The sequence below is a fragment of the Ursus maritimus genome, unplaced genomic scaffold (genome assembly GCF_017311325.1).
Source record: "Ursus maritimus isolate PB19 unplaced genomic scaffold, ASM1731132v1 scaffold_17, whole genome shotgun sequence".
Lineage (NCBI taxonomy): Eukaryota > Metazoa > Chordata > Mammalia > Carnivora > Ursidae > Ursus > Ursus maritimus.
Window position 1 is genome coordinate 50,772,216 of NW_024424119.1, and position 15,218 is coordinate 50,787,433.

The 15,218-nt window shown below is 40.0% G+C and overlaps 1 protein-coding gene across 9 annotated transcripts in view; it reads right to left on the bottom strand.

The window, feature by feature from the left end:
- MAPKAP1 (MAPK associated protein 1) overlaps nt 1–15,218 on the bottom strand; it is a 235,598-nt gene that overhangs the window by 211,200 nt on the left and 9,180 nt on the right. For 7 of the 9 annotated variants that reach the window (XR_005835250.1, XM_040631891.1, XM_008698765.2 and 4 more), the window contains one exon: nt 4,269–4,338. The exons of the other annotated variants lie outside the window; for them this stretch is intronic. The gene's annotated coding sequence lies outside the window, so the exon portion shown is untranslated. The remainder of the gene's footprint in view (nt 1–4,268; nt 4,339–15,218) is intronic. 9 annotated transcript variants of the gene reach the window in all.

Below are 15,218 nucleotides of genomic sequence, written 5' to 3' on the forward strand. Positions count from 1 at the left end.
GAAACACCACATTAAACAAAATTAAGTAAGTTTTCTTCTTGCTGTTTAATTACAGACTTCTCAATGCTTTTAAACTACTAATGCATATTGTGAATCTCCAAGCGTGGGGAATCTCATAATGCAATATATCCCAAATCCCAAAATTATCTGATCTTTAAACATTTTTTCCTCCAGGAACACTAACACATATCAGTGTTTAAGAAATTCACAGGGGGCATGCGGTGGCTCAGTTGGTTAAGCATCGGCGTTAGGATTAGGTCATGATCCCACGGTCCTGGTTATCAAGCCCCACATCGGGCTAGCCCACTTCCCCCTTCCATTCCCACTCATGCTCTCTCTATCTCTCTCTCTCAAATAAATAAAGTCTTAAAAAGAGAGAGAGAGATTCACAGAACACGGTTTAGAAATGCTACTTTACATTTTTACAAATACCGTTTTTCTTTGGGGGGGGGCCCTGAATGTCTTCCCTGGATGTTACCAATTCTTTACTTGGGAGATAACAGGTCCTTTTTACATCCCTTTAAGCTACCTGGATAAACAATTTCAGCCTCCAGGAGGTCTGCTCCCCAAGACATCCTACTTCTCACAGATTCTCCCACTTTTTAACTCCAGGTTCCTTCCAAAGCATAGAGATTTGTTTTATAAAAATGAAAGCAAAAGGGACATCCACACAGAGTGGGAGGACATGAGATATCCCAAAGTGACACAGCCATTTTTAATGTACTAGGTGGGTCTCCTTTTATATATCATTCGTTCATTCAACGAATATTTATGCTCCTACTATGTGCTAAGTGTTGTTCCAGGTGCAATTTAGATGCTATTACCACTTTACATAACCATTTGTGTGCATTAATAACCACATAACTTAACTCTGTTAACTTGGAACATGCCCTACACAGGGGAGTAAATTTTTAGTAGGTTTTAATGGTATCAAGACTTAACACAAATATATTTTTAATAATGGCTTCATAGACACACACTCTCCAAACTTCATTTGCAATGACTTATAGAAAAACATAAGATACAACATAGTAAAAAAGTAGGTGAAAAAGTGGCAAAGGGTAAGTAACTCTGGATGAATGTTACAAGATCTTATACATTTGCCACAGGAAGACTGTAGAATCTCAGAAGCAAAAAGCAATTATAATAACTAACCTTTATTTATTACAAAAGCTAGACTTGCTCTTTCCTTTTTAGAAGAATTAATTCATATAATTTTCAAAATAACCCTATGAGACAGGGGGCACCTGGGTGGCTCAGTCATTCAGCATCTGCCTTCGGCTCATGGCGTGATCTCAGGGTCCTGGGGTCAAACCCCGCATCAGGCTCCCTGCTCTGCTGGTCTCTGTGTGCCCTCTCTCACTGGCTATCTCTCTGTCAAATAAATAAATAAAATCTTTAAAAAAACAAATAACTCTATGAGACAGTATTTTTATCCCCATTTTATTTTATTTTTTTAAGATTTTTTAATTTATTTGTCAGATTGAGAGAGAGAGAGCACAAGCAGGGGGAACGGCAGGCAGAGCAGGCAGGAGGACAAGAAGGCTCCCCGCTAAGCAAGGAGCCCGATGAGGAACTTGATTCCAGGACCCTGGGATCACGACCTGAGCCGAAGGCAGACACTCAACCAACTGAGCCATCCAGGCGTCCCTGTCCCCATTTTACAGATGAAAAAACTGAAGCAAATAAAAAACCTGCCCAAAGCCAGACAGCTAATACATTTGAAGATCTTATCATTATACAGCCCCCCAAAACAAAAAGGAATGAAGAATTACAATAGTCATAATAAATGAGATTTTTAAAGATCCTGTTGTTGAGTTCTTTGGGTTCTGGGTCCTGAGAGAAATTTCTGCCATGGGTCTTTGTGAAATATGTAATATAGTAAATATGTTATGCAATAGACTAGACCCTTAGCCTCCCCTCAACTCATGCAACTGTGATTTATGCAATAGCAAGAAATAAGCAATGCATATAATGACTACCCAAAAATAAAAGTCACAAAATTTTACACGAGGAAGAAACTTCAGAGATCACCTACTTGTTGACCTGAAACCACGGAGGAAAGGTTTACTTTCAATTCCAAGTTGGGTGTAAGTATCTTGTATCTTTTGAAAACCCCTACAGATTCATGCAACTTCAGTTACAAATTCCGTAACTGAAATATTGTTTCTTTAAATAACCCCAGCATGAGCAAATGAGCCCTCCCTATACTTCACTCCCTAAGGACCTGAGTCAGGTCTTAAACATGACTTAAAATGCTCACGTCCAGCCAATGATTAAAAGGAAATTCCCCTTCCTAGATTTTCAAACCACTCTATACACCTTACCTCTGCCAGACAGACTTCAAGCCCCCTTACCTGCAATCTGTGAAAACTTGTCTGAATAAGCAACAGCCTGAGGCTTCTCCAAGGTCTGCAAACTCCCAATCAAAAATTACTGCTGCCCCATCAATGTGTCATATAAATGTTGGCATGTTAATTGTGTATTTATAAGATTGTTAATGGTTAGTTAATTTACCTCCCACACTATTATTGTACTTGAAATGATTTAACGTCTGCTGAGGGAGTTAACAACATGTAACAGCAGATGCGAGGTTGTTTTCACCTCTCCTCACTGTACCCCGACTTCGTGTATTAGCATTAACTTCAAGTCAGACCTGATTCCTATGCAAGATTCCTTAAGAGTGTTACAGAAGCACTCACTTTCTTTTGCACAGCAAGTAATGACAACTTAGAAAAACAAAAACCTTTTTATTATATACAAAGTCTTTCATGTATAAAAACCAACAGACCCCTTTACTAAGATTTGACCACCCTTTGATCTAGTAAAGTTCAGAATTCATACCTCCTGGAATTTGAAAATTATTAAAATGACCATTAAAATAAAATGTACTTTATTGTTTTTCAATCTGTTTTTCTAACTCTAATATAACTCTAAATTAAATCTTAATTTATTTTTTAGACCAGCAAAAATTAAGTTTTTTGTTCCTTTTGAGAATTAAAATTGCCATGTGAATATGCCTAATTTCATTAAACAGTAAATAGTAAGATGCTATAGCTGGACAGTTTAATTTTTCCTTTCAGAGAAGTACTTGCTAGGGGCGCCTGGGTGGCTCAGTCGTTAAGCGTATGCCTTCGGCTCAGGGCGTGATCCCAGAGTCGTGGGATCGAGCCCCACATCAGGCTCCTCCGCTGGGAGCCTGCTTCTTCCTCTCCCACTCCCCCTGCTTGTGTTCCCTCTCTCGCTAGCTGTCTCTCTCTGTCAAATAAATAAATAAAATCTTAAAAAAAAAGAGAGAGAAGTACTTGCTAGACTCAAAACAACAGAAAGAAATGCTTTTATCTTCTTTTAAATAATTTGGGGATTCATTCATTAAACATCATTGACAGCTAGGCACTGGGAATCCTACAAAAAATTATATGAACACTGGCCTGCACATTCCAGAGGCTTACAAACTTCAGCAGATGAGCTATGCTGTATTCACATATAAACGTAACATAAGGCAACACATACTAACCATCAAATGAGACGATAAGACAGTATGTTTTCCAAGAGACAAGAAAGTTACAGAGGCTTTAGGAAGGAAGAAGGTCCCGGGGATGACCAGGCTTTCATTAGGTAGACACACAAGGACAGTAACAGATGATGTTTACTGAAATCTTACTATCAGCTCTACTTTCATGTAACAACATATTTCATCCTTACAACCACCCCAAGAGGTAGGTATTAATATCATCCCCATTTCATAGATTAAAAAAATTAAGGCTTAAAGGAACTAAGTAACTTGTCCAATATCACATGATGGGTTTTTTAAAGGCCAGTTTTTACAGCTCCTCCTATCAAGAGGAGTTGTCTATTTCCCCGCCCCTTGAATCTGGCCTCACACTGTGATTTACTTTGACCAACAGAATGTAAGGGAAGTAACTTCTGAACCTCAGCCTCAAGAGATCTTGCGAACTTCTGCTGTCACTTTCTTTGGAACACGTGTGAATCACTGAAAGAAGCTTAGGGAAAAAAATAAATTTAAAAAAAGAAAAGGACCTTGGGATAATTGACCATGTAGAGAGGCTCAATTGTCTGCCATTCCAGCTATCCTGCTGAGGTCTCTTGATGAGTGACTGAGGCCATCTGGGACCAGCCGGACCCCCACCAATCTACCAGGAGACCAGGTTTTCCCTCCTGTAAAATGTCTCCTTTGGACAAAGGGACCCTGACCCTTGATTTTTCTTGTTCCACTAATCTCCACCTGAAATGTCTCTGAATCTTACCATCTGCCAAGATCCAGTTAAAGGAAGCCTGGTACGGTACAGTGCCTCTCAAACTTGTCCACGAACACACCTGAAGGGCAGAGGAGAAGGACCATAAATCAAGGTATAAGAGAAGCTGCGGGAGCCACCGAGAACAACATTCTGTAAGAAATTTACTTTTAGAATTCATTCATATTTTCCATTCTATCCTATAATGTACTACACCTGTATTTGTTTTAACTGGAAAAACGTTTTATCTTTGAATATATCACTAAAATTGAAAGTCCAGGAGTATGTGGCATGCTTACTTTGTGGCTTCTAGTACTCCCTGGCACATACTGGGATTCTCATAAACCCAGTCTAAACAGCACGGTCTAGTGGAGAAACATCGACTTGGATATCAAATATCTGATTTTGTGAAGATAAAATGGCACTTTATTAATGGTCAATTCAAGATCTAAATTTTGTTCAAGAGATGTTTCCTATGACTAGTATGAAGAACAGCTGTAGGGGCGCCTGGCTGGCTCAGTCAGTAGAGCATGCTACTCTTGATCTCAGGGTTAGAAGTTCGAGCCCCATGTTGAGTGTGGAGATTACTTAAAAATGAAATCTTAAAGAAAAGAACAACTATAATTATCAATAACACCAAACTATAAAGTCGTAAGCACAAGTTAGACTAAAATCCCTGTTTTTATGCAGCTATTATAAAACAGTCAGTATTTTCAAAGTGTTTTGAAATAATGTTTAATAGCTACCAATAGATGTGAAACCTCAGACAACCTACCCACCCACCACCCTCAAAACTCCAAATATGCCAACATTTTTGGCTATTACAAGAAACCTGCCAGTTTGGGTGCCTGGGTGGCTTAGTCAGTTAAGCATCTGCCTTCAGCTCAGGTCATGATCTCAGGGTCCTGGGATCGAGCCCTGCATCAGGCTCTCTGCTCAGCGGGTATCTGCTTCTCCCTCTCCCTCTGTGCTCTCTCTCTCTCTACTCAAATTAATATAAAATCTTTTTTAAAGGGAAAGAAAGAAATCTCCTAGTTTGCTGCAATGTAGCCCTAAATTATTTTCCCAGTGGGTGCTGTCTCTCTGACATAATAGATTTGATTGACACTTATGATAATAAATAATTTTAGGTTTTACTTTAATATTTCAGGTAAAAATGTTTATCATTTTACCAAGAGTGAAGAAATGAACAATGCCAGAGAAACTTGACTGCTTCCCAATGTGAAATTACCAGTATAGGAGCTGAAACCATAAACAGCACTCAACTATCTACCAAATACTCATTCACTAATTTCATTCATTTGACAAATATGTATAAAGCACCTACTACGTGCCAGGCACCAGAGATATAATGCTGAGCAAAGAAATAAAAAAAGACTTGGCCATTGCCTTCAAGGAGCTGAAAGTTGTGTATGGTAAGCAGAATTCTAAGACGGCTCCAGAAATTCTTGTCTCTTGATATCCATGCAATTACATCACGCCCACCCCCTGAGCGTGGATAAAACCTAGCCGACAGAGTATATAGCAAAAGGGGAGGTGTGGGGGAAGTTATAGCCTTGATTACTTTGTTACATAAGAAGCCATCCTGAGCAACTGAAAAGAGAGATTTTTCTGCTGACCTGGAAGAAGCAAAAAGCCAAGTTATGGAACAATATATGGCAAGGACCTGAGAATAGCCTGTAGGAGCTGAGAGTGGCCCCAGTCAACAGGTAGCAAGAAAATGACCTCAGTCATAGAGCCACAAGGAAATAATTCCACCAACCACCTGAAGGAGCTCGGAAAGGTAGCTTTCCCTCGTTGGACCTCCAGATGAGGCTGGAGCCAGCTGACAGCTTAATTATCATCCCTTTGAGACCCTCAGCAGAAAAACCAGATGAAGTCATGACTCCCAACCCACTAATAAACAATAAATTTGTATTGTTTTAAGCCCCTAAGTTTGTGGTAATTTGTTATGCAGCAAGAGAAATGAAGATAGTGCAGGAAAACAGCCTAGACTCCTTTGCCTTCATACACATTAAAGGCTCTCTACAACCCAGTTTTACTCATCTGCCCCTTCTTCCCAGCAGGCGACTCCCAGAACTCTCTGAACACACGTCGGTTCAGCCTTTGGTAATGATAATCCCCTAGAGATGTGCCCCTCTCCATTACGAACCTTATTCTTCCAAGTGCAACTCTAGAATCTCATCCTTTGTGAACTCTTCTCCGATTTGCAGGGTCCAAACTGATTTTAAAGCACTTTATTTCTACCTTCAATACAGTTAGTTATATGTAAAAGGAACTGCCAATTTTAAACTTTTTGATCCCATTCTAGAATCAAAAATGTGGTTACTGGGGCGCCTGGGTGGCACAGCGGTTAAACGTCTGCCTTCGGCTCAGGGCGTGATCCCGGTGTTATGGGATCGAGCCCCACATCAGGCTCCTCTGCTATGAGCCTGCTTCTTCCTCTCCCACTCCCCCTGCTTGTGTTCCCTCTCTCGCTGGCTGTCTCTATCTCTGTCGAATAAATAAATAAAATCTTTAAAAAAAAATGTGGTTACTGTACTAAGATCTCTCTCTCTCCCCCAATCACTTGTGAAGTTGCTAAAGGCGGGAATCTCTAGACCCCAACAATAGTGCAGTGGTTCTAACGTGGGGGTTCGCAACTAGAAGGCAATTTTGCTCCCCAGGGGACATCTGGCAATGTCTGGAGATATTTCTGGCTGTCACACTGTTAGCATCTAGTGGATAAATGTCAGGGATGCTGCTAAACATCCTACAATGCACAGACCAGCACCCATGACAAAGAATTATACCCCCAAGAAGGTCAATATCAATGACGCCAAGGTTGAGAAACCCTGCTGTGATATGCTATATGAAGCCACTGAATTTGTGAATTTCCAACCCCCTTGGAACAGTTTCACTGATACTGAAACTAAACTACACAACTTTGCTACTAAAATCTATGCTCCAATCTTCTTCGGTACTAAACAAGTTCAACTCCCAGTATCTGTTTACTGAAATTTTAACACACCCTAAGGAAAGTCGAAGCCCAAATTACTACAACAAAGGCAAGTCCTATCCCGTCAAGCTTGATCTGAAGCCTATCCCACCCATCTTCATCTGGCTACCTTCTACTCATTCTTCAAAATCCAGCTCAAAAAGGTCAATTCTTCCAGGAAACCTCCCCAATGAATCCCACAGACTAGGTTAGCTGTTCCCTTCATTGTGGTCCCATTGCACTGCACTTTATCACTACTTCCACCAAATAATTAATCCAGTATATTTTCTGTTAGTAGGAGGTACTGTGTGTTTGTTGGAACGAATATTTATTGAAGCCTACGATGTGCCAGGCACTGCTCTAGATGCAGAGTATAGCAGAAAACAAAGCAGAAAGTCCTTCCATCATGCAGTTCACATTCTAATGGGGGAGACAGACAAAACAGAGAAGTAAATTACACAGTAAATTAGAAGTGCTGTGGAAAAAGACAGCACAGGGAAGAGAGATGGGCATGCCAGGTGGTGGGCCACGGCTGCAACTGTAAATAAAGTAGTCAAGGAATGCTTCACTGAGAACCTGACACTTGAGTTAACATTTGAAGGAGGTAAGAGAACAAGCCATATAAACTTCTAAAGGGAAGTGCATTGCCAAGTGAGGGTAGTATGCCTGGCACTGTCAAGAAGTAGCAAGGAGTCCAGCAAGGAAGCAAGTAGTAGAGGATGAGGTCTGCAAGAGTAGAGCAAACATGTACAGCCTTATAGGCTATTCTAAAGACTCTTCTTTTACTCCAAGTGAAGTGGAGAACCACCAGAGGATTGTGATATGATCCAATTCACATTTAAAAAGGATCTCTCTGGCAGCTATGTTAAAGTCTGAAGAAATGAATAAATGAATGAACTAATCACCCGGGTTTTTAAAAAAAGTAATTATTTATTTATATGTTGGTTTTCTCTTCTAAACACTAAGCTCCTTAACGACACTGTCTTATTCACCACTGCTGCCAGATTCTAGTAGAACGTGGCTGGCATCCAATAAAAGCTCAGCGTGGAATGAACAGATGAACAAATGGATCTTTCTTGTTCCCAAAGGACTGTGCCATGATTTTCCCAAAAAAGGCCCCTTATCCATGGTGCTGGTTCAGTAGATAAGTATCCCACTACAGTCTAAGACTTATTTTCCTTTTATTGTCTTCTTGATGTTTGCAGTTTGCTTAAAGAGAAGAATTCAAGAGAGTTATGTTTCCACTTACCTGGCTCTCAGGCGAACCACATCATCAATTAACGGAAGTAACACAGTTTACTCCAAGCACCACTCAGGACACCTGAATTCCAATTCCCTAATTACCAGGGATCTAATTACAAGGCCTTGGACAAGTCACTTCTTTTAAGCCTCTTTAAACCTGTTTTACATACATATCAGTCCATTTCTGCATCTTTTATATGGGGTGTTTGAACTACAAGAAGTGGCTTTCAGCTCTCAAACTCTATTCCAAGCACATGTGAGAAGAAGGAGGTATGGTTGGGAGTGTACCCTAAAGTCCAACTAAAAAGTTTTGTGTTTTTGCTTCAAAGGAAAAAAGAATTCTATTGCAAGTTTTACTTATATCACTGTGCCATGGTTCAGACTCTAAGAATAGAAGTACAAGGAATTCCTTTTTTGACAAAGATTTTAATAGTATCAACATTTTGGCAGCAAAGCCACTACAAAACTGAGTGTGTTGAATGCGTCTGACTGAGTTGAATGGGCATTATTGCCACCTGTTTGGTTTTGGTTTTTTCTTTTTTTAATGCTATTATGTATAGAAAATGGTTTCTAGAACTGTAAGAGTAAACACACCTGGAATTCCAGGTTACTATCTCTAGCCTGCCTCAGGACTAACAATGGGATGACTTCAAGTGAGTCAGGTGTCCCTGACTCTGTTTCCTCAGCAGGGAAGTATCCATAATCTATGTCCTCTCCACTTCATAGGAATACTTACAAAAAGAATATTTACAAACTCATTCAACTTCTAATGAACGAAGGACAACGAGATCATGTAACCTAACAGATAATCCCCAAACTATTTTTATGTGATTTTGAAAGGTGCTTTGTACTTTCATTCGAATGGAGCTTTCATAACCTCAATAAATGATAACTGCTATTTTATTGTTACTAACAAAACTACACTAACTGCCAGCTATTTTGGTTACAACCTTCTAGTCTACTTTTTTTTTCTTTATAACCATCACCACATGGATCAGAATGAGGATGGGGTAGCAGGATTGGCTTCATTCTGCCTATAATGTTACATAGTCAGGGCAGAAGTGGTTCACAAAATACGATTTAAGTAGAATAATCAATTCTCTGGATTCCAGAAGGTTGCTTATTTATTTAGCAAGCACTCACATCACTTACAAAATTGTGAGGTAGATTCTATTATTCTTATTTATGTTTTACAAATCAGTAAACTGAGCCACAGACTTACCCAAGGTCACAAAATTAGTAAAAGTTAGAGCCAGGATAAAGTTATGCAACCCAGCTCCAGAATTCCTACTCCACACAATTACTAAACGTTGCCTTAAATTTCCAATGTAAGTCCATTTCATCACACTCCTCTTAATCCTCTTCTTTCACTAATCTACATATGGGTATAAGCAGACTTCCCTGTTCATTCAAAAAGCAGGAATACCGGGGCGCCTGGGTGGCACAGCGGTTAAGCGTCTGCCTTCGGCTCAGGGCGTGATCCTGGCGTTATGGGATCGAGCCCCACATCAGGCTCCTCCGCTATGAGCCTGCTTCTTCCCCTCCCACTCCCCCTGCTTGTGTTCCCTCTCTCGCTGGCTGTCTCTATCTCTGTCGAATAAATAAATAAAATCTTTAAAAAAAAAAAAAAAAAGCAGGAATACCTCCTCCATGCTAGTAGTTAGAAGTATAAAGTAGTAAGTCTTATTCCCTATCCCCAAGAGGCAAGCAAGGGAGTCAAGAAAAGGAGGTAAGTCACAAATGGTCACAATAAAGAGTTCACTCATATGTGGAATTTAAGAAACAAACAGAGGAACATAGGGGAAGGGAAGGAAAAATAAGACGAAAACAGAGAGGGAGGCAAATCATAAGAGACTCTTACCTATAGGGAACAAACCAAGGGTTGCTGGAGGGTAGGTGGGTGAGGGAATGGGGTAACTGGGTGATGGGCATTAAGGAAGGCATGTGATGTAATGGGCACTGGGTATTGTAGGCAACTGATGAATCACTGAATTCTACCTCTGAAATGAATAATACAGTATACGTTAATTAACTGAATTTAAATTAAAAATTTTTTAAAAATAAAGAATGAGAACGATGCTAGAGGATTCTATAACAAAGTACTATGGAAACACAAAGGAAAAATATCTAAATCAAACTAGATATTCAGACAAAGCTTCACAGAGATGAATGACACTAAGATCAAGATAATGGAAAGTGATCGCTTCCAACTTAGTCACCTTAAGAATAATGGGGGCGGGGGGAAGTGTTAGCAATTAAATAATCTATAATGCTGTCTCCTTGATCAAAAATGTTTTAAAAATTTGCTCCAGATTTATCCTATGGACTACAGATTAACATCAGGCCATGCATGTGTTATTACAGAAGCAGGAAGAGGATAACTAACTTTTTCTTTTTTTTAAGATTTTATTTGTTTATTCGACAGAGATAGAGACAGCCAGCGAGAGAGGGAACACAAGCAGGGGGAGTGGGAGGGGAAGAAGCAGGCTCATAGCGGAAGAGCCTGATGTGGGGCTCGATTCCACAACGCCGGGATCACGCCCTGAGCCGAAGGCAGACGCTTAGCCGCTGGGCCACCCAGGCACCCCAGGATAACTAACTTTTGAGGTGGGGGAAGCACAGATAATCAGGTAGGTTGACAAAGGGTAGGCAGGAGAGACAGAGCAAGCAATCAAGCATCAGACTGCCTGGGTTCAAATCTGAACTCAGCTACTCACTCACTGTGACATCTAGGCAAAGTAACAATTTCAGTGCCTGTTTCCACATGTGGAAACAGGAATAATTTTGGTACCTATCTCATAGGATTATTTTGAAGATTTAATGAATTCACATATGTTATGTGCATATAACAGTGTCTAGCCCATGGTAAACATTATACAAATGTCCACTATTATTACTGCAATCATTCCGTGTTCTAAGATGAATCTTCAAAGATGAGAAGCTGGATGGCTCGGAGAAGGGTCAAAGAGACAAACTCATCTCTTTCAAGTTGAAGAGACAACATGAGATAAGGCATTAAAACAAGAAACAGCAGAACGTGTATTTAGTAACTAAAACTACACAGAGTTCAAAGCTGCTGATTAGATGAGCATTTCAGAGAGACTGTTCTGGCAGGTGCACAGATTAATCTGATGGACAAGACATAAGATTAGTTATGAAGCTGTGACTACAGCTCAGGGAAAGATGATGAAATCTGAAGTAACACAGTGAAAGATAGGTCTACAAATTTAAGAAATAGATAAGAAATACGTAGAAAATAAAACTGCTAGAACTGGGTGACTGGATGTGGAGCATTAAGGAGAAAGGGAGATTCTATGGCCTGCAGGATAGTGCCAACAAATGAAACTGTAAACTGAAAAGTAGGAACAGCTTAACAGGTAGAGGAAAATGAGGAATTATGTTTCAAACACAGTGAACTTGAGATATCTATGGAGTACCCAAATGGAGATTCATCATGATGTAAACCTGACAGCCCAAGAATGAGGTCTGAGTGAATCTGGGAGACTACAACATATAAATGACACACAAAGGATATGCAAATCTGAAGCCTAGGAGAAAGAGCTGAGCAAATTTGGAAGACATCAACATATAAATGACAGATGAAACCGAGATGTGAATGAGCTCACCCAGCGAAAATATGCGAGGAAAGAAGAGCAGTAACACAGGGACAAAATCCAAGGAATAGCAAGAGTTAAAGGATGGGTTAAGAAAAAGAAATCGTAGAAGCTGTGAAAACCAAGTCAATCTTTGCACAGATTCTAAAGTTAGGATCCATGCTGTGGAAATTCACAAATTCCTAGGCAGTTACTTTCTTCACTGGCTTTTCCCTCTCCCCCCATTACCTAATAAGAAGTTCCAAACACTGGATTAGGAAGTCCTTGAGAGGGAAAGACTAAAAGCCTTATTTGGCTTCCTGTCACTAATACCCAATATGAGGCCTGGTACACATATGCTTGAAGGATAAACTTGGTGGAACAAGAAAAATGGAATATTTCCCATTTATCAAGACAAAGGGCTCATGGAACTCCTAGAGCCTAAGGTTGCTTCCAGCCCACACCAGAGCAACAGAGCCTGAAGAGAGCAGAAGCAAAAAGGGGGCAGACTTTATACACTGTTAGTGAGAATGTAAAATGGTGCAGCCACTTTTGAAAACGGTTGGCAGTTCTTCAAAATGTTAAGCAGAGTTACCATATGACCCAGCAATCCATTAGAAAAGAACAGAAAACATATATTCACACAGAAACTTGCACAGGAATGTTGACAACAGTATTATTCACAATAGCCAAAGAGGTGGGGGAAAAACGTATCTCCATCAACTCATGAATGGATAAGCAAAAGTGTTATCTCCACAGAAAGGAATATTATTCAGCAATAAAAAGGAATGAAGTACTGACACATGCTACAACATATCTGAACCTTGAAAATACGCTAAGTAAAAGAAGCCAAACACAAAAGGCCACATCATGTACGACTCCATTTATATGAAAGGTTCACTGAAAGTAGATTAATGGTTGCCAGGAACTGTGGGAGGGAGAAATGAGGAGTGACTACTTGTGGGTATGGGACTTCCTTTTGGGTGATAAAAATATTCTTGAATTATATAGTGATGATGGTTATACAACTTTGTGAATATGCAAAAAAAAACCTATTAAATTGTACATTTTAAAGGGGCGGAATTTTATGGCATTAAGAATTATATCCCAATTTTAAAAAATAGAGGGGTGGGGGGGTAGAAACACATAAAGGCCAGAATCCATGCTCCATCCTAGATTTCTTCTTCTACTTCAGGCGATTCTAACATAATGATGCCAACAAATCACTTAACTGAACAGTGGTGGCAACTGTAACCATGAAATTTTTAAAAACTTTGCAATACATGCTGATTACATCAAAGAGAGATGAAATTCCTCATGCAAAAATCGGAGCTTCCAAGTCTTTTCCTCAGGAAAAGGAGAACTTTCATATATGTTAGCGAACTTGGGTGGAGGTACCTAATCGACATTTCTAGTTGAAGAAGATTAAATCCTAGTGCCAGAAATCCCAACAGAATCTTGGACTTTGCTGAAACAAACCCTCAGGCGCCGAAGCAGCTTCTCCTACCAAAGCACCAGACAACACTTTAATCCACACTAGAGCGGGGCGGAAGAAGACACAGAGTTAACCACACAATGCCTCTGTCAGCAACTGGTCCTTGGGGAGTACTTCTCTTCGCTTTGGAATAAACAAACAGAAGGGGATAAAACCAGAAAGGCAACATGGCATGGTAGAAAACACAAGGCTGTGGAAAGCTCCGGTGTGCTCCTAATTCCACCGCCCAATACCCCAGCACCAGAAAACAGGGAAGAATCGCAGTTTCTCTGGACCTCATTAAGATATTACTGCATACCCCACAAAGCTGCCCACAATCCAGGAACCAAAAGCAAGACTCAAATATGAGTATTCTTCCCAGATCACCTGAAAGAAAACTAGTTGGTAGTACTGTACGTGTTTTGGTCATATTGGAAACGAAGTCTCATGACTTCTTCTCTCTGATGTACTAAAGCACATTCTCACTTAAAATTATAAAACAATTACAACGTCCAAATTAGAATCCTTGACTCCTTTCTTTCTGTGAACCCTACAGCCATTTAATTAATCCTGTGCATCTTGTTCTCGCTTTAGATTTCATTCACTTCTACCTCCATAACCTATCCAAGCCACCATCCCTCACATAACTTGTTTCCTAACTTGTCTTAAAATCCCAAACTCTTTACTAACACTGAACCTTGCCTACATCTGCAGCTCCATCTTCTACTTACCCCTTTACTTCTTTTTATTCCAGCCAAACTCACGTTTCAGTTCTTTTTTCAGCTTTTGAGCATGTACTCCTTCTGTCTAGAACAGTTTTCTCCTTCCTTCCACTGGCTCAGTTTGCTCCTTCACCTTCCGGATCCCAATTCAGACTTCACCTGCCCCAAGAAGGTCTGACCTTTTCAAGTCCAGGGTAGGTACTCCTCCATGCTCGCTTTCACTCCCATTACTAAACATTTCTCAAACTAGTCAGTACTTGACTGCAAGTCCCAGGATAGCAGAGTCGGTGTCTGGAGTTTTCATTGCTCAATTCCCAGACATATGCCTAGTGCCTCACGTATAGTCAGCAGATATTGACCAATACATGAATGATCACAATTAAGCAAAATCTTAACTTGACTAAAAGATTTCACATGATATATTCTTCATATACAAATATTTTAAAATATTTTTTCATTGTAAAGAACATTACAGGTATAAACAAATGCAATTCTTCCTAACAACTGCACGGAAAAAGGACTTAAGTACACGTGCACTTTCTACAACACCGGCTCTCATTTTGGTTCTATCAAAAGGAGCTAAACTCCTAAGTGGGAACGGCGCTCCTAACACTGCGCTCCTAAAACTCTGCATCTCCTTAACTGGAAAGATCAGAAAAGGTACATATAATGCAAACTACAAACATTATAGTCAAAGCATGCACTGGAGTGAAAATACACGAAAATCATTATTTTGCTGGCCCCTACCCTGCTCCCACAAAAAAAGGTTAGACACACTTGATAGAAATGCCGCTTACTACACATAGTTCACCAAGTGAAGGTTACTGTGAAATACTTCAAATTCCAGAAGCACTCAGGACTGCAAAGGCCGTGAGAAGAGAATGTTCCAAGCACAGACTAATGGACAGAAGAAACAAATGAAATAAACTGTGATGCATGATGACTATCTAAGGA